Below are 20,687 nucleotides of genomic sequence, written 5' to 3'. Positions count from 1 at the left end.
ATGGTTTTATTTTACTTCCAGATAAACTGGCTTTTTATTTCCTATCTGTAGAAGAATCACTTTTTAAAGTCAGGGCTGATGGAAAGTGCATTCAAACTGCGCATCATCGTACTAAATGGGGGCCGGCTAGCCAGAGTGATTGGCTTGTGGGCAAAAGCTTGCTTTCTGCAAGGCTGGCCTCATGCAGCAGCCCACGGCTCCTGCCCAGCTGGGGCTCAGAACCCCGACTGTAGCCCCGAGGCAGTCCTCCTGAGGCCCTCAGCCTCCCCTGTTCTACGAGAACTTGGTGGTTCACATCTTCTGTCTCCTAGTTTCAGGCTCCTCCTCTGTGCTCCTGCAGTCCCCATCAGCAGACAGTGTCCCTAACTTGGAATTGTCTGTGTCCACATCTGTCTCCCAGCTCAGAAAGGGCAATGTGGAATTCTGGTGGTGGGCTTGGGTCTCTGTAGCTCCCCCGTTTGGAGCCAATTCCTGACTCTGCCATGTACTGAGTGAATTCAGGCAGATTATCTGACCTCAGGTACGCTCTTTAAATAATGGCAATGTATTAGAATAGGACTGCCTCATAGGATCATCTTGTGGATGATATGGGTTAAAATCTAGAATTAGCGGCAACAATGGCCAGTACACACTCATCCCTGTAAGTGCTGGAAAGTAGGGATAAAAAACAATTAGCTGCCCTAGGGAAAGAACCTTTCTAAATCACCTCTGTAAATCCAGAATCTAGTCTGGCACTGAGAAAACGCTCAATAAATGTGTGTGGAAGCATGCTCTGTCTCCCCGATAGACCTACTTCTCAATGAATAGCCCTTGTTCGTCAAGAACCCCCATTGTTTCAGTCATCCTAAAACCACTGACCAGTTCTTGCTCTTCTCTCTCTGCCTAGCATCCCTGGGTCAGGTACCTAACAAGCTAGAGATTTCCGTTTACAGGTCAATGGCAGGCAATGTATGGGCATCATCCTCAAATGGACTCATCACTAAACATACGGTCATGAGCTGTGGAAGGAAAATATTAGTGTTGTATTTGTGATGCTTGCCTGTAGGACCACACCTTCAAATGTCCTCAAATGATCAGAGTTCAACTTTCAACTTTCTTGTAGGGAACTTTCTCTCCCCTGGAGTTATTAGTAAGTCATTAAAATGAACATTTTGCTGTTTTAATAAGGAGCCAATTTTATAGGAGCAGAATACTTAGATTGAGCCAGTTCTTCTAAGTCACTATGCATAGGTGACTTTTGCTTACTTGCTGCCAAAGAAGAGAAGGGGAAGAGATGTTATGATTTTTTGAGTGTCTGCATTGTGTAATAATGTAGTAATTGGCATTATATATCTGTCTTATTAAATCTGATTAATTCATAATTATTCTTCCTGTTTTAAACAGGTACAGCCACACAGACTTGATTTCCAATGGCCTAATATTTCCCCTTTAGGCTAAGAGCTAAGACACTCCCACAAACAGCTTGCGTGAGACCCCCCAGGATACCAGAAGGGTGATCCAGGGACCCCACATGTCTTCCAGCAGGGTACCCTAGCCCATCAGGACCAAGCCTGCCACTCCACACAGCCCTGGTTATTTCAGCCCAAGATGAACAAGTTTCTTCTCAGTCTTTCAAAACTCCTGGTTCCTTTCAAGTTCATCCAGTGGACTCTACAACACACCACCCTCCATGTGGTAGTCATCTAATGACCTTCTAGTGATTTCTCTTGTTCCCTGAAGAACTTAGATCCTGACTTACTACTGTGGCCCTTGCCACACTTCTTACTCTCCCCATTGCTGATCATGGCCCCATCCTCTGAAGAATCCATTCTACCTCAGCCTCTTCCTTGATGATTTCTGCCACAAAGATCTTCTCCCTTACCCAACCCCAGCCACCATTTTTGTGATCATTTCAAAGATCCTGTCTTCACTGGCAACAGTGCCACTTTCATAATCTGTATACACAGAAGCTTTCCCTCTCCACACCGTCTCTAACACATCTTCACTTTCTCTAGTAGAGGAATCCCTATCAATCTATGAATCCCAACACATACCCAATTCATCAAGCTTGCTACTTTTTTACTTTTCATCACTACTCTTACTTTTTCACTTCCATTTTTAACCAGTTAGATTTCAAAAACCACCATTAAAATAATTTATTTCCAGTTTCCTTACTTCTCTCACACTTCCCTCTCCTTTATCCTTGCCAGGCCAAATCCCATCCACAGGGAAACTCCTCTCCTCCTTCACGCCTGTAGCTGAGAAGCTGAACCTGCTGGAGAGAGCCCTACAGACATGCTGACTGGTGTCTTGTGATGTGGAAAGATGGGTCTTTATTCCTATCAAAGACCAGAATCACTGCTCATACCCTGGATCTGATCCCAGTTTGCCTTCACTCCAGCAATCAGCCCCTCTTGCTTCCACAATATACATATATTTTTTTTCATACTCTACTGGATCATTTTCATGGCAAATAAACTTAGAATGTATAAGCACAAAAAACATGCAAAGTTTTTATGATAACCTCCACTGTATAAATCAAGAAACTAAGCCTCAGAGAGGTTAAAGAACTGGCTGAGGTCATACAGATAATCAGGCAGAATAGTGTGACTATTAAGTCCATGCAGTTTTCAATGCATCATACCAATTAACCTGACTATATGATTGACCTTGAAATCACCCTCAAATCAACTACAACTAGTAAAGCAAGCCCTAAAACATTTTAGTAGCTAAGATAAGCCACAAAAAATACATGGAGGCTAAAATAAAATTACAGAAGGGATTAACCCAGATGTGTAAGTCAATAACATAATATAGACACCAAATCTGTGATGCTATTATTTACTGCCAAGGACACATCCATGTGTTGCTTAATGTCTCCTCCACATAAAGAGTTATGATGTTGTATGCATATCATCACGGAGATAGCAGATATTGTGAATGGGTTTTGAAAATTAAGTTAATTACACAGAAAACACTTTTTAAGTATTCCGTGTCAGCAGAGAGTTTTATAGTTTCTAGCAATTATATAGCAAGCGTCAGAATGATAGAAATTTTAAACATTGTTAGAAGCTAAACCAATAGAAAATACTTTAAAAATATTTAGATTCCACAGGAGACCTTAAAGGAAGGGGGAAAAAAGAAATGAATAGGGAGAAAGTAATGGAATTTAACTGCAAGTGGAAAATTCATCCTCACTTCAACTTTGAACAGAATACATATCACAGTGGCAAATGGAAATGACAAACCTCCTACCAGAAACATGACTTCTCGTACTCATTATGATGCATTTACAGCTTTTTCCAAGGTTTTAACTAAAGAGAGCCAGAAAAAGAAAAAGGAGAAGACAAATGAATTGGAAATGACCTCATCCATTATCTATGGCCACAAGGAGGAAGTAATGCTTTCCCTAAGCTGGGTCATGGATTAGCTGTCAAATGAAATACCTATGTATGAATATTTGACCTAAGCACAAAGTATGAAAGTAATTTCAGCTACGTATGTCTATGAGGAAGTCAATACCCATCTGGAATTAGCAAATTTGAAGATGGAAGTTTTCACAAAGGGCCTTCTTTTCTTTACCTCAAGGTCTGCTTAAATAACTTTACTAAAGGGAGTTTAGCACAATAAAAGGAAATTGAAAGAGCTATGAACAGAGAATTTGTAAAAGAGGAAATTAAAAACACTCTTAAGCATTGGGGAAAGTGCGCAATCAATAATTAAAGAGTAACAAATTAAAACAAAGATGAGGTGATTTTCCCACCAAAATAGAAAATAATATAATAATATTCAATACTGGCAGGATTTGGTGAAAGGGGGGACACCTGAACACTGTTAGTTGGAATTTAAAATGACAAACCTGAAAAGAACATATGTGAACAACCATAAAACATTTATAGCCTTTGAACCAGCAATTTGTCTACTGGGATTTCATTTGAAAGAAAGAATCTAGGGACTAACATTTCAGCAGAAAAGTGATTACTGAAATGCTATTTTTGTTTTAATTTATTTCTTGTATAGAAGCCATAGGTTTATAGAAAAATCATGTAGAAATACAGAGTCCCCAAATACCCCATCTCACACACACACAGCTTTCCTTATCATTAACACTTTGTGCTAGTGTGGTTCATTTGTAACAGTTGATGAAACAATATTATATAATTGTGCTATTAACTATAGTCCATACGTCACATTAAGGTTCACAGTGTTGTACAGTCCTATGTGAGTTTTTTTGGTATGCTTTTATTCTAATATCATATACACAACCCAAGATACACCCTTTGACCAAATTCAAGTATATAATTCAGTGATGATAATTATATTCACAATGTTGTGATAATCCCACCAACCATTACCAAATCTCTGCCATCACACCAAATAGAACCTCTGTACCAATTAAGCATTAACTCTCCAATCCCTACCCCTCCCCTATCCCTGGTAACCTGTATTCTATTTTCTGACTTTATGAATTTACTTATGCATACAATATTTGAGATCACATAACACATTTGTCCTTTTGTGTCTGGTTTATTTCATTCAACATGATTTTTTCTTTCTTTCTTTATTTTATTTTATTGTTTTTGAGGTACCAGAGGCTGGAGATTGAACCCAGGACCTTCTCTGTGAGATACCTGTGCTCAATCACTGAGCCACACTGGCTTCCCTGAGTTGGATTTTTCGTTTGTTCTGTTATTTTTTTTTTCCAGGAGACACCAGGACATGAACCCGGGACCTCCCGCATGGGAGGCAGGCACTCAAATGCTTGAGCCATTCCACACCCCTCAAGATGATGTTTTGAAGGTTCATACATATTTTCATATGCATCAGAACTTCATTCCTTTTTATAGCTGAATAACTTTCTACCGTATGAATATATTTTGTTTAACCATTCATCTGCTGATAGATTCTGGGGTTGCTTCCTTCGTTTGGCAATTGTAGATAATGCTGCTATGAGCATCAGTGTGCAATACCTGTGCGAGCCCCTGCTTTCCGTTCTTTTGAATATGTACCTAGAAGGAGTATTTGGGCGTTTTCATTTCCCAGCTGCTAACAAAGTACCATACAATGGGTTGGCTTAATAGCAGTAATTTATTGGCTCAGGGTTTCACAGGCTAGAAGGCTTGCTTCCTGCTGAGGGCAGGGTCTTCAGGCTAGCTGGCAAACTTTAGGAATCCTTGGTTTTTCTGTCACGTGGCAATGCACATGGCGGTGTCTTCTTTCTCTGCCTGGTTCCAGTTACTTCCAGCTCTGGCTGCTCCCTGTGGCTAATCTGTCTAACTTCCACTCTGCTTATAAAGAACTCTGGTAATCCTGATTAAAGCCCATTCTGATTAGCTGAGCCACACCGTAACTGAAATACCATCTTGAACATATCTTATTTACAATGGGTCCATACCTGCCCAAATGTGGACCGAAACCAAAACCAACATTGTGTACATAATTCGATCCACCACAGCAGGTCTTATGTAATTCTATACTTAACTTTCTGAGGAACTGCTGAACTGTTTCCACAGCATTTTACATTCCCCCTAGCAATGTAAGAGGGTTCCTATTCTCTGCATCCTCTCCACTTGTTATTTTCCTTTTTGTTTTACAAAGTAGAAGCCAATCTAGAGGGTTTGAAATAGTATCTCATTATGGTTTTGATTTACATTTTCATAATGACTAATGAATTTGAGGATGGCTTTTTTGACATGGCTCTTCTTTGGAGAGATGTCTATTCAAGTCTTTGCCCATTTTTAAAATTGGGTTGTCTTTTTGTTGTTGATTTCTTTATATATTCTGGATATTAAACTCTTATTGGAAATGTGGTTTCCAAATAATTCCTCCCATTATGTGGGTTGTCATTTTACTGTCATCATGATGTCCTTTGATACACAGAAGTTTTAAATTTTGATGACATCTCTTTTGTCTAGTTTTTCTTTTGTTGCTCATGCTTTTGGTATGAAGTCAAAGAAATCATTGCCTAGCGAAAGGTACTTTAGATGCTTCTCTATGTTTTCTTCTACAAGTTTTATAGTTTTGTTTTATATATTGAGGTCCTTTTACATTTTTTATTAATGGGTTCCATTAATGGGGGTAGGGTTCCATCTTCATTCTTTTGCATATGGACATCTACTTTTCCAGCACCAGTTGTTGAGAGACTGTTCTTTCCCCACTGGGTGGACTTAGCACCTTTGCCAAAATCAATTGGCCATAGATACATGGTTTTATTTCTGAACTCTCAATTTTATTTCATTGGCCTATATGTCTGTCTTTGTACCAGTACCATGCTGTTTTGATGACTGTGACTCTGTAATAAGTTTTAAAGTCAGGAAGTATGAGTCTTCTGACTTTATACTTCCTGAAGATGCTGTTTTGCTATTTGTGCCCCTTATTCTTGCATACGAGCGTGATTATTGGCTTTTCCATTTCTGCAAAGAAGGCTGTTGGAATTTTGATTGGGATTGTGTTGATTCTGCAAATCACTTTGGGTAGAATTGAAATCTTAACAATATTTAGTCTTCCAATCCATGAGCATGGAATATCCTTTCATTTATTTAGGTTTGCTTTGAATGCTTTTAGCAAAGATTTCTAGTTTCCATGTATGAGTTCTTAACCTCTTTGCCTCTATTTATTCTCTTTTGTTAAGTTTATTCTTGGACATTTGATTCCTTTTCTTGCTATTGTAAAATGGCATTTAAAAAATTTCCTCTTCCACTGCCTATTACTAGTGTAAAGAAATACTACCGATTTTTGCATACCAATCTTGTAAACACACTACTTTACTGAATATTTATTAACTAGTATCTGTATTGGGGATTTTTCAGGATTTTCTATATACAGAATCATGTCATCTTAAATAGGAAAATTTTATTTCCTTCTTTCCAATTTGGATGCCTTTTATTTCTTTTTCTTGCCTAATTACTCTGGATAGAATTTCCAGCACAATGTTAAATAATAACAGTCAGGGTGGGCGTCCTTGTCTTGTTTCTCATCTTAGAGGGAAAACTTTCAGTCTTTGACCATTGAGTGTGATATTAGTGGTTGGTTTTTCATATATGCCTTTTATCATGTTGAGGATGTTTCCTTCTATTTCTAGTTGTTTAAGCATTTTTATCAAGAGGAGATGTTGGATTTTTGCATTTTGTCAAATGCCCTTTTCCCTATCAGTTGAGTTGATCACATGTTTTTTCCCTTTGTTCTATTCATGTGGTGTATTACATAAATTGATTTTCCTATGTTGAACTACCCTTGCACACCTGGGATAAACCCCATGTGATCAGAGTGTATAATTCTTTAAATGTGCTGTTGGATTTGCTTTGCTAGCATTTTGTTGAGGAGTTTTGCATTTATATTCATGAGAGATATTGGTCTGTAGTTTTCTTTCTTGTCATATCTTTATTTGGTTTTGGTATTAGGTTGATGGTGGCCTCATAGAGTGAGTTAGGGAGCACTCCCTCTTCAAATTTTTGGAAGAATTTGAGCAGGATTGGTGTTAATCCTCCTTGGAATGTTTGGTAAAATTAACCAGTGAAGCCATCTAGTCCAGGACTTTTCTATGTTGGCAGGTTATTTTATTACTGTTTCAATCTCTTCATTTGTTATTAGTCTGTTGTGATCTTCTATTTTTTTCTTGATTCAGTATAGGAAGTTGATGTGTTTCTTGGAATTTGTCCATTTCATCTTGGCTATCTAAATTTGTCATACAGTTCTTCATGGTATCCTCTTATGACCCTTTTAATTTCTGTGGGGTTGGCAGTAATGTTCCCCCATTCATTTCTGATTTTAATAGTTTGGCATCCACCCTCTTTCTTACTTTCTCAGTTTAGCTAAAGGTTTTTAGATTTTATTAAGCTTTTCAAAGAATCAAGTTCTAGCTTTGTTTTTTATTTTATTTTTTTAAAAGATACTTAGATTATACAAATGTCACATAAAAAAGTATAGGGGATTCTTATACACCCCACTTCTCACAGCTCCCACATTTTCCCATGTTGACAACATCCTTCATTAGTGAGGTACATTCACTGCAATTGATGAACACATTTTGGAGCATTGCCACTTAGCGTGGATTAAAGTTTACATTGTAGTTTATACTTTTTCTCACCCAATTCTGTAGGTTATGGCAAGATTTATAATGGCCTGTATCTGTCATTGCAATGTCATTCAGGACAATTCTTAAGTCCCCAAAATGCCTCTGTATTATGCCTGTTTTTTCCCTCTTCCTGCCCTCAGAACCTCCAGTGGCCACTGCCTACACATCAGTGATATAATGTCTTCCAACTGCTAGAATCACAATAAGTCTATAGTAGAATACCAGTAAGCCTACTTTAGTTCATAGTTCATTCCCCAATCCTGAGGATTCTGGGATGGTGATGTCCACTTCATCTCTAATTAAGAGGGGGCTGTGATCCCATATGGCTGATGATGGGACTCTCTTGCTTGCAGTTGTAAATTTGCTCAATTCCTTGGTATGGTAGCTGTCCATCATCACCTCCATGTTAGTTGTCCTGGGTGAGACCTTCTAGCTTTGTTGATTCTATTGTCAGTATTCTCCATTTCATTTTTTCATTTTTTTCTGCTCTAATCTTTATTTCCTTCCCTCATCTAGCCTGAGGTATACTTTGTTTTATTTTTTGTAGACCCTCAGTTGTGAGTTTGGAAAGAAGATCCTTCTTTTTAAACGGAAGCATTTTGAACTACAAATGTTGCTCTCATAACTGCTTTTGCTGCATCCCTTAATTTACACATGTCTCAAGATGTTCCCTAATTTCCCTTGTGATTTCTTCTTTGACTTATTGGTTATTTAAGATTGAGCTATTTAATTTCCACACATTTGTGAATCCTTTAGTTCTTCCTCTGTCATTTATTTATTTTTTTAAATTTTTCTCCCCTTCCCCCCACCCCAGTTGTCTGTTCTCTATGTCCATTAGCTGTGTGTTCTTTGTCCGCTTCTGTTGTTGTCAGCAGCACGGGAATCTGTTTCTTTTTGTTGAGTCATCTTGTTGTGTCAGCTCTTCATGTGGGCACCACCATTCCTGGGCAGGCTGCACTTTCTTTCCCGCTGGGCGGCTCTCCTTACGGGGCGCACTCCTTGCACGTGGGGCTCCCTTACGCAGGGGACACCCCTGCGTGGCATGGCACTCCTTGCACACATCAGCACTGTGCATGGGTCAGCTCCACATGGGTCAAGGAGGCCTGTGGTTTGAACCACGACCTCCCATGTAGCAGATGGACACCCTAACCACTGGACCAAGTCTGCTTCCCATCTGTCATTTATTTCTAGCTTCATTCCATCATGGTCAGAGAATATACATTAATGATTTAAATATTTTAGTTTATTGAGATTTGTTTTATGATCTAACCTATGTTCTATCATGTAGCATGCATATTTTGCTACTATTGAGTGAAGTGTTCTATGTATGTCTGTTAGGTCTAATAGATTTATGGTATTACTCAAGTCTTCCACTTCCTTATTGATCTTCTGTCTAGATGTCCTATCCATTATTGAAAGTGGTTTATTGAAGTCTCCTACTATTACTGTAGATCAATTTCTAATCTATCAATATTTACTTGCAATATTTTTGGGCTCTGTAATTAGGCATACATATATTTATAATTGTTTTGTTTTCTTGTCAAATTGATCCCTTTATCAATATATAGTGATCTTCTGTGTCCTACATAACAGTCTTTAGCCTAAAGTCCATTTTATCTGATATTAACTAGCCACCCCAGCTGGTTACTATTTGCATGGCATATTTTTTCCATCCTTACACTTACAGCCTGTTGTCTCTTTGAGTTCAGGTGAATCTCTAATAAACAACCTATAGTTGGGTCATGCTTTATTATCCATTTTCCCAATCTGTCCCTTTCAATTAAAGAGGTTAACCCACTTACATTAAAGTAACTGATGGCAATGCACAACTTTCTTCTGCCATTTTATTATTTGATCTTTTTATGTCTTATATCTTTTGTCTGTGGTTTTACTCATGCCTACTTTTATATTTATTTGATTTTTTTAGTCCCTTCTCACTTCTTTCTACATACACTTTTCAGATATTTTATTTGTGGTTACTATGGGGTTTAAATTTAACATCTTCATTTATAGCAATTATGTTTGATTTGATACCAGTCTAACTATAATTGCATACACACTGTTCCTTTACCATTCTGTCACTTCACTTCTTTGTTGTACTTGTTACAAATTATATTTTTATAAATTGTATATCTAAAACTATAGATTTACCATGCATTTTATGCATTTGCATTTTAGAACTTAAAAGAAGTAAAAAGTGGCGTTATATACCAAAAAAATACAACAGTGCTGGCATTTATAAATACCCATATGGCTATCTTTACTAGAGGCCTTTATTTCCTCAGCTACTCCCATCCACTGTACAATACCTCTCTTTTCCTTCTGAAGAACTACCTCTAACGTTGATCGTAAGACAGCTCTAATGATGGTGAACTCCCTCAGCTTTTGCTTATCTGGGAATGCCTTAATCTCTCCCTCATTTTTGAAAGACCGTTTCCCCAGATATAAAATTCTTGGTAGGCAATTGTTTGTTAGTTTTTTTCCAGCACTTTAAATATTTCTTCCTACTCTCTTCTGGCCTCTATGGTTTCTTCATATGTATATATAGATGAGAAGTTGTGAACCTAAAAAAACAATCATGCATAATGTGCGGAATTCCCATACACCATCCTTCCACCAACACCTTACACTGTTGTAGAACAGTTGTTACAGATTATGAAAGAACCTCATCCAACTATTACCACTAATTACGGTGTATAGCATACATTTAGTATATTTTTTCCATACTCCCTTATTATTAACACAGCACCTTCTTTGACACTGATGCAAAAATATTACAATATTGATTTTAGCTATAGTCCATAAGTTATATTAATTGTATATTTCCTATGCATCACCATGTTATTACCACCTTGTAATAATGATGTGCATTTATTCTATTTCACAGAAGAACATTCTTGCGTTTGTACTATTAACCACAATCCTCATCCACCTCTGAGTTCATTATGTTATTCCGTCCCTTAGATTAATCTCTAGCTTTCTTTCAGTTGACACGTGCATTGTCTCCATGGTTTCTAATGAGAAACTGGCACTTAAACTTAGTGGGGCATGCTTGCATATAACATATTGCTTTTCTCTTGCAGCTTTCAGGACTCTCCCCTTGTCCTTTTCATTTGACAGTTTGCCTACTATGTGGGTGTGGCTCCCTGAGTTTATTCTCTTTGGAGTACATTGAGATACTTGAATGCATAGGTTCATGTCCTTCGTTAAATTTGGGAAGTTTTTGCCTTTATTCCTTTCAATATTCTTGCTGCCCCTTTCTCTAGGGAGTCTTCTAGGACTCCCATAATGCATATATTGGCACACTTCATGGTGCTCCATAGGTCACTTAGGCTCTGTTTTTCTCATTCTTATTTTTTCTGCTCCTCAGCCTAAAGCATTTCAATTCTCTTTCCTTCAAGTTCAATAATTCTTTTTTCTACAATTCCAATCTGTTGTTGAAACATTCTAGGTAATTTTTCATTTTAGTTATTTTGCTGTTCAACTGCAGTATTTTTGTTTAGTTCCTTTTTTAAAAATTTCTACCTTTTTATTGAGATTCTTATGTTGTTCATGCATCATTTTCCTGGTAGCCTTTAGTTATTTCTCTGTTTTCCTTTATCTCTTTGAGCACATTGAAGATTATTTTCTTAAAGTCTTTGGTTTATCACCAAAGTCTGGTTTTCTTCATTGATGGTTTCTAGATTTCCATCTTGTTACTTTGGATGGACCATAATTGTTTGTCTTGTAATCGTTTGTTGTACCCTGTACATTTTAACATTTTACTGTGTTACCTCTGGGATTTAGTTCCTGAGCTGTCTGTTCCTTAAGTTTGTATCCAGTTAGTGACATGACAGAGATTTTCTTACTGCTAGAAGCTATCAAAAACAAAATGCCAGTGTAAAAAACACCCAAAAAACCCAGCTTTCATAGTCTTTGCAAATTGGCTCTGCATTGGCTGGTGCTCTCTTTCAGACTTCTGCCCTCAACAAGAAGATCAGCCAAAGGTGAAAGTGAAGTTCATGGTCCTCTCCGTTTTCCCTGATCCTGCATCTTGTCCTGGGTTTGTGCTCACTCATGGCTTTAGGAACTCCTCCATTTACAGGAATCCAAATGTCTCCTCTATTCTCTTTCAAATAGACTTTTACCCCTTCCCTGGAGCCACTGTATGTCCTAAAGCAGATTATCCTTTGGCAGATGCCATTTTGACTAAATTGCTTCTTGCACTGTTTTAGCTGTTCCCAAACTGCTTCTGCTTGCAAAGCAACCTCTGGGAGGTCAAGCTAGATATGATTTTCCTGGTTCAGTCTTTCAGGCTACCTCCTGATAGATTGGCACTGACATACAAGCAGTGAACAGGGGCTACTCCACTCCCTCCAAAACTGGCCCAGGGACCCACAATGGGCGAACAGGTTGGATTTATACCACACTGAGGAAAAGGGCCAGCAAGGATATGATGAGCTTTTCCTACTGTTTTTTTAAAGCTACACCTTCCTTATTCAGCACTTGCCCAGTTACTGCAACCCTTTTAACTCTTCTCTGGAATTTTGAAGAAGATGGCTATCAGTTTTTACTAGTTTTCAAACATTCTGGGGAAATGGCAACCTGGAACATCTTACACTGCCACCTTGTTCAATTGGAAGCTTGTGATACTATTTTCAATAGTTATATTTATGTTAGCAAAGGTTTGGGAATAACCTACATGCCAGGAGCAGAACTGTTAATTAAATTATAACTGACATACATTTTACAATGGTTTGCAGCTATTTAAATACATATTTTTAAGACATGGAAACTTTTAAAATATAATATTAAACAGAAAAATAATTTTGTACATAGATCTCATAGCAGACACACAGTCACTCTGTCTCTCACATACACACACTCAGAGAACATGAAAGAGGCTAGAATAGTAATTAATAGTATTAGCCATTCCATGACAGTGAGACTACAGGTGACTTTAGCTTCTTTATATATAAGTAAGCAATAGAGAATTTAAGATAAAAGAGGTTATTGTCATGACATATATAATCTATAGTAAATCCTTTCCATCATTTTGCCAAGTAATGCTTGCCCTCTAAATAGATGGCTTTCCTCGTTACACAAGACAGACTGTGCTATAGTTGATCATGTCTTGTCCTTGGGTCATGGTTCTCCATTTTTCACTGAAACACTTTTCCTTATTAAATCATTTTAATCTCCTAAATGATCCCTAGAGACTCTTCCATTTGCAGCATGTGCCAAGGGCTATTTATGGAGTATACACTTAATTATTGTAGGGCTTTCATTAGCATGCAGTATACTTGCTTTAAATGCTCAAAACGGATCCTCTGTGCCCTTCTTCAACTATTCAGTGAACACTGAATGCATTTTCTTGAGTAAGTTAATTTATTTAAAATTTTTATTAAGAACCTACTATGTGCCTTTCTGCATTACACATGCTGCTCTCAACATTGCTCTCAAAATGTTTTCTGTGTGTTAAACTCATCTCCCCAGCCAAAGTTCCACTTCTAGCATATAGCATGGAGTTAGGTAGAAAGCAAGCATGTGCCCAGTGTGGGCTTGCTTGGAAATCATGTGACTTGGTCCTTGAATCAGAATCAGAAACCCAATTAAAAAATTAAAAAACTGAGTGCCTTTCAAACTCTTTGCAACAGTCCTGATGATATTTTAGGTAATGATAGTTATTGGCTATCAGTTTGTTGGACCTGAGATACCACTCAATCAAATAGCAGACTCAAGCAAACAGAGTGTTTTAATCTGGGGCCAGATAAGCTCAAAAGGGAGATGCTGTTAAGCTTTGAAAAATATTCATTTTCTAGAATATCAGACCCAGCATATGTTCTAGGTTGTAAAGTGGGGAACATAGAAAATGGAAATAACAACCTGAACATAATTATGAAGGATGTGAAGGTAAATGACCATTTTTGAGTTCCTAATTCTGGGCCAGGCATAGCACTGACATTTTCTCTTTTTATCTCATTTACTCCTCATGAACAACCCTGTGATATTGATGTAATGATACACATTTTACAGAAACTGCAGCTCAGAGGAGTGAAGTACCAGACTTCCATCTATATACCACAACAATCTGAAGCTATTTAAAACATAGTTTCCTCTTGGAATTAGTTTGCTCATGAAACAAAATGGAATTCTCTGAGATTGCTTTTGGGAACAGAATGGATGAAAATGGAGTTCTAGGTCAACTTTCATCAAATTGGGGGAAGATATTTGTATTTTGAAAGGAGAGGTCCCAGATTAGTAGGATTTGGGCAAAGAAAGGGAGAGGGCATTGTGGATTTTTTCTTTTTTTTTTGAGAAAAAGCTTCTCTCTTCTCCAGCTGCTTCTCTCAGTACTAACTTTGACCTAGAAATAGTTTTGTCAACCCACACCCATGATCCTCACTTCAGCAAAAGGTGGGAAAAGAGAATATTTGAATTGGCAGAAACGGAACTGCTTACAATTGTACAGACAGTAATCAATTTTCCAGATTTGGGATTTAAGGATCTTAATGTTTTGAAATGTTCAAATGTCCTGGGTTATACAGATGGAAACAATAATTTCTGTCCTAAAGCGTGTGCTGGAGTTGAAAAAACTAGAGTGAAAAGTATGGATATATACCTGGTTTCTGAGAATCAGCAGGTACATAATCAACAAGCATGCAATATTTCTTTGCCTAGTCTGGCTCACTTGAAACTGGAGATAATGATCTTTGCTCTGTCCCGCACCCCACAGGAATGGCATGAGGATCACATAAGATAAATAGAAGAGCTCTTCATAAACTTAAAACTACTAAAGATATCTATGTTGTTGAGCTATTTTTATTAACAGCCTTTGAAATTTGATGACAGACATGGTCCTGCTTCCTATTAAAATGTACAAATTCACACGCACAAAAATTGTGCAATTTCAGATAGCTCAAGGGATCCCTGAAGCCATGATGAATCCTAGATTAAAAATTTCTCCTGTTTTTTTTTTTTATGGGAAACTCATAAAAGTCCCCTGGATGGGACTCAAGACCTCCTGATCCTCACACACGTTGATTTTTCCTTCTCATAGGAAGCCAAGAGGATTTGTGATTTGACTATTTTCTTAGATCTTGGATAAGCTTGGCAAGGATCTTCATGACCCTTCTTAGAAGATTTGCCATGCAGTTACAATGAGAGGTGAGAACACGTGACGTCTGCAAATATCTTGGAAAGAGTCCCCCTCCTTGTTTATTTTATTGTTCCCATTTTTAAAAAGGGGGAGGAATGTGCCCAAATTTGATAAAGTATCAGGTATCATGAAAGACCCACAATTTCTACCCTGAGGAACATTCCACAGGATGAGACATGTCCCCTTGACCCTTGTCATCAGGTGAGAAGTGCAATAACCCCACTGCCCCTTGCCATCGGCTGTAAGAAAGACCCAGATGTCCACCCTCATCACCAGTTTTGGGAGCTCTAGGTTCAAGAAGTGTCACTCAAAGTATCTCACATCTATCAGAAGGATGGAATAGCAAGGGTCTTCTCTGGATGTTTCTCTGACTGTGAGGGAGAAAATGAAGACCAAAACCCTTTGATAGGTCCCTCTCTTTGGGGAAATTGAAAATTTGATGTCCTTTTAATTCAAAGAATTAAACTAAGGCCAGTCCCAGAGAAGGGAGCCATCCATGATTTCAGTAGGTCCAGAAACACAACTCTTCCACTTAACATCTCCAGATCTTGTTCTCTCTCTCAGCACACTCTTCCGTTCGGGGAAGAGTGGAATGCTGACATGTCAGGGGGCCCTGCTCACACTCTCCCTGCACTGTGCTGTTTTGAATTTTTAAAGTGAGTTCTAAAAGAGCAATTATACAAATTTGATTATGTAACATCATAAACAAATGTAATTGCTGCCAACACTAATTATGGAACATTACCCTCCTCTGGTGCCACGTGCACAGCATTGCTGGGTTCGGAAGAGCTGACAACCATTTTCCTGGGTATAGAGACAGCTCCTGTGGCCCACCCACCCAGCCACTGGGGAGACTGGCAGTGGCCACGGCAGGGTGCAAGTGCTGACCCTGATTGGCATCCTGCCTATGAATAAGGCCTTCCTGACTTTGTCATTGCAGCTGCCTAGAATCTGTCCTCTGCTCTCCATCCCTTCTCCTCTATCTTACATAGGGCTCCCACCATCTCTTTCCTGATGTACCTGGTCTGTACAAGTGGCCAGATTAACCCCAATCTCCCATACATGTATAGATTGTTAATCTTCTTAGACAAAAATGCACATTTGGTTGACAATGAGATAAGTTGGAGGGATATCTGGGGGCTAGAATTAACTTAGCAGGTTGGCAGACACAATGACTAGCAGATACAGCCATCACTGGCTTCCACAAAATTGATGGGATCAAGGCTGAAGAGAAGCTCACTGTCCTTAGCTGTCCCCATGCCCCTTCAAGTAGCTTTGCTACTTCCCTTGAACAACACCATCTACTCAGTAAGATACATCAGTGCACCTACTACCTCAGGCAACTGCCCTTAAAGTGCTTGCATCCCTTCCCCACTCCATGCTTCTCAGACTTTCACACATAATACACTCAAATTATTCAGAGATCTTGTGAAAATGCAGTTTCTGATTGAGTAGAACTGGAGTGGAGCTGAGATACTGCACTTCTAACAAGTCTCAGGTAATGCTATGCTTTTGGTCCAAAACCATACGTTGAGCATTGAAAGACTCCAAATGCTAGTTTGGTATCTCCAACCAGGGCAGACTGCTAACAATCTCCACAAGATTTGAACTGAAGCCTTGGTCCCATTCTAGAATCTGTTCCTCTTTGTCCCCTGCCCCCACCCTCCATTAAACCTGAATTTTTCCTCTGCTTCCTAATTGGTCTCCAAGTCTCTGGTCTAATTTAATCCATCACTGCTCCTCTCATTTTTGTTTCCAAAGTTTTTTTCATATATAAAACACATATCTCACTGTGTCACTCCCTTGCTTAAAGCTTTTCATTGCTTCTCCATTGTGTTTACAAAACCAACTTTCTTATCATGGCATTTATGGCCTGTTAGAATCTAATGAGCCCCCATCTCCCCACTGCAGCCTCCCCCGGCATGCTTCTCATCCCAAGCAGCAAACTGAACTCCTGCAACTCCCAATGTGTCATGGCTGGCTGCCTACATACCTTAAGCAAGTTGCTCCACATTCTGAAACATCCTTCTTCCAGCCCACTCCTTCTCCACCCAGTAGACTTACTCTTTCTTCCCAGCTGGGCACAGATTCCATTTCCTCTGAGTACTCGGCCTATTCCTCTACACTGTGTCTCTTTGCTTTTTTGTTTCCCCCACTTGACGGAGCCCCATAAGCAGAAGGCAGATGTCCTTTCCATCACACACAGTCTTGATACACTGAGCACAGGGCATGGCGATTGCCCTTGTGCACAACTGAGCAGAGTCAGAGAGACAGATAAAGCAGATACAACCCCCAGGTATTGGTTCCTTTGAGGGCTAAAGAGACCCATGGGAGTTATGGTCATGGCCGATGGGGTTAACTACCAGGGCAGATGGCCCCTCTTTGGAAATGGTGTTTATGTGTGATGAATCTGGACTCAGATGGGATCTCCCTTCATAAGACTTTCATGCTAATGTGCTGGAGGTGCAGTTAATGTTGGGGTTTAAGATATATTTAGGGGATTTGAATCTCTGGACTGACAATGTGATAGCCAGGTCCTGAGCCTCAACAGACTCCAGCACCTACAATCTGATTTATTGGACTTACCACACTCAGCTAAGATGGAGTTGAAGAAGGACAACCACCACACCTTGGAGCCTAGAGTGATTACAACTGAAAGTGGGAGGATTGCATCCAGCATCCATGTGGAATCTGAGCCTCCTCTTGACATAGAGGTGCAATGGACACAACCAATCCAATGTCCACATAGAAGAGGTGGCATTGGATTGGGAAAAGTGGACATGGTGGCTGATGGGTATGGGGAAAGGCAGGAAGAGATGAGAGGTGGAGGCATCTTTGGGACATGGAGCTGCCCTGGATGGTGCTTCAGAGGCAATCACCGGACATTGTAAATCCTCACAGGGCCCACTGAATGAAATGGGGGAGAGTATGGGCCATGATGTGGACCATTGACTATGAGGTGCAGAGGTGCCCAAAGATGTACTTACCAAATCCAATGGATGTGTCATGATGATGGGAACGAGTGTTGCTGGGGGGGGAGAGGTGGGGTGGGGGGGTGGGGTTGAATGGGACCTCACATATATATTTTTAATGTAATATTATTACAAAGTCAATAAAAAAAAAGAAAAAAAAAAGCAGGTGCTCAGTAACGATTTGAGGAAGGAAAGGAGGGAGGGAGGGGAGGAGAGGGAAGGGATTAAGGGGAAGGAAGAGAGGGGCTGGGAGGGGTGGAGATCCATAGGCTGTCCTTACTGATTTTCCATTCCTCGCCACCCCACTCAAGGAAGAAGGTGTCAATCACCAGGCCAGAGTAAAGACGTTGTCTCCAAACTTCATGAAGTTTTTAGCTCTTCCTTCCAAAGACTCAAGGAAAGCAAATCAAGGAAGGCTCTTAGTCATAAAACAATCACTTAATGACTAGGACAACTATCAAAGTATAGAAACAGATGCTGAATAAATCATACAGGCCAGAACTTTTTTTTTTAAATGGAAGAAGACACTTACATTCTTTAAAAACAAATTCTTCTACAAATGGCATGCTCCATGATCACCTCATCCCAGAGGAGTTCTAATATTGAGAACAGTGACGTTACTCCCTGTTAACAGCACTCCTTCATTCACTCCTTTCTTTCACAAACAGTGACGGCATGTCTACTAAGTTAGACGCACATAAACCCCGGCGGAGAAGGCAAGGTCCTGGCCCTCCCGGCATTCCCAGACACCACAGTCACACGTGCCCTCCCCCCATAACCAGGCTGCAGGAGTCCCAGCCAACACACACTTGTACCATGTCACCCACGGGCACACCTGCCACACAGAGGGCACCCCTCAGTGGGAAGAGGCTCTTCTTGGAATTCAGCTGCTTTAAAAAAACCTTCTCAGTTCTGGATCTATTAAAGGTCACACAAAAAAGCAATATTCCTTTCCACTGAAAAAGTAGGCTTTGAATTAAGGTCTGTATAAAACTACATTTCATGTTAATGAAGACTGTATTAGTAAAATGGATTTCAATTTTACTGTTTTACCCTTAAGTTTGAGAAAAGAATGATTAATTAAAGAGAATGCTTTTCTTTCCTTTTTCTCCCCCCAGTGAGTTCCCAGACCTGTGTGGCCTAACAATTGCTGGCCAATGGTATATCAGCTTGCAGCTCTGCTGTGGACAGGGGCTGCAGCTGGCTTCTCCCTGAGGGGAGAAATGCCTGAATATTCCTGTCCCAGCAGGAGGCATTTGTGGGGACCACAGCTCTAGCACCACTTCCAGGAAATCCCAAAATGAACAAGCTTTATATCAAATGGTTCTGTAAACTCAACTTCTAACAAGTAATTGCAATAGATTTTTCTCATTTTTTTCCCTATAAAAAATGTCATGAAAAAAGATTTATAAAGATTATGAAACATTTGCCCCAACCCCGAAAAGAGGAATGGTCAAGGAGTTGTGAGTTCCAACCATAGCATCTGACATGGCAATGTTCTCTGGCTTATTGTCAAGCGATCAGCACTCATCCATCATGAGAATCTGGCATACTCCTGGGAGGGCTCTGGCGGAGTGGTGAGCTCACAGAAGGCGGGACTCATATCTGGCTCACTCAGTCTTCCCAGACTTTGCAAGAGGGTTTGGCACAGAGTGGGCGGCAGTGAACTTGTGATGAGTAGTGCATGATTCCTTAAGGCGTATTTGCTGGCACTCGTTGATGAATAATGCCAATCTTCCCTCACCTGTTAGTCTTGTCTGGCTATATCCCCCTAGCACAAATTATTCCCAAGTTTCTGATCCAAAATTAAGTAGGTGACTCTTGAAAGGGGGCAATTTAATTATTTAATTAATTATTTCTTAAATTGACAGGGTTTTGCCTAGCATCTGAAGTCATACTCCTTGTCTTTCTGGGCTCCCCTGTCCCAGCCATTGGCCACAAACTGAGATGCATGGTTGTGTTGGTGACTGTGGTGGGCAGAATCATGTAGCCTAACAAAAGTCATGTTCTAAATCTTTTTTTTTTAATAAACATTTATTTATTTTCTTCCCTGCCCCAGCCCTGATGTTTTTGCTGTCCGTGTCCCATTTGCTGTGTGATCTTCTATATCTATTTCTCTTATCGTCTTCTCTTCTCACCTGTCTCCTCTAGCATTCACCAGGATTAGATCTTGGGGACCTCTGACATGGAGAGAGGTTCCCTGTCAATTGTACCACCTCATTTCCCGGTCTCTGCTGTGCTTCACCTTGACTCTCCCCTCCATCTCTCTTTTGCTGTGTCATCATCTTGCTGCATGCCTCACTTGCGTGGGCACTGGCTCACCATGCAGGCACTCACGCGGGCATTTGGCTCACTGTGCGTGTACTTGGCTCTCCAAGCGGGCACTCATGTGGGTACTAGGCTTACCATGTGGGCACTCGGCTCACTGCACAAGCACCCACATGGGCGCTCAGCTCACCGTGCATGCAGTCAGCTCACCACGCTGGCTCTCAGCTCACCATGCAGGCCCTGGCTCACTGTGCAG

The 20,687-nt window shown here is 39.9% G+C and overlaps 1 protein-coding gene across 2 annotated transcripts in view; it reads right to left on the bottom strand.

The window, feature by feature from the left end:
• CLSTN2 (calsyntenin 2) overlaps positions 1-20,687 on the bottom strand; it is a 666,422-nt gene that overhangs the window by 320,208 nt on the left and 325,527 nt on the right. The window lies entirely within an intron of this gene.

Source organism: Dasypus novemcinctus, chromosome 4 (genome assembly GCF_030445035.2).
Source record: "Dasypus novemcinctus isolate mDasNov1 chromosome 4, mDasNov1.1.hap2, whole genome shotgun sequence".
In the NCBI taxonomy this organism is placed as follows: Eukaryota; Metazoa; Chordata; class Mammalia; order Cingulata; family Dasypodidae; genus Dasypus; species Dasypus novemcinctus.
Note: the sequence above shows the minus strand (reverse complement) of the source record. Positions and strands in the feature narration are given on the sequence as shown.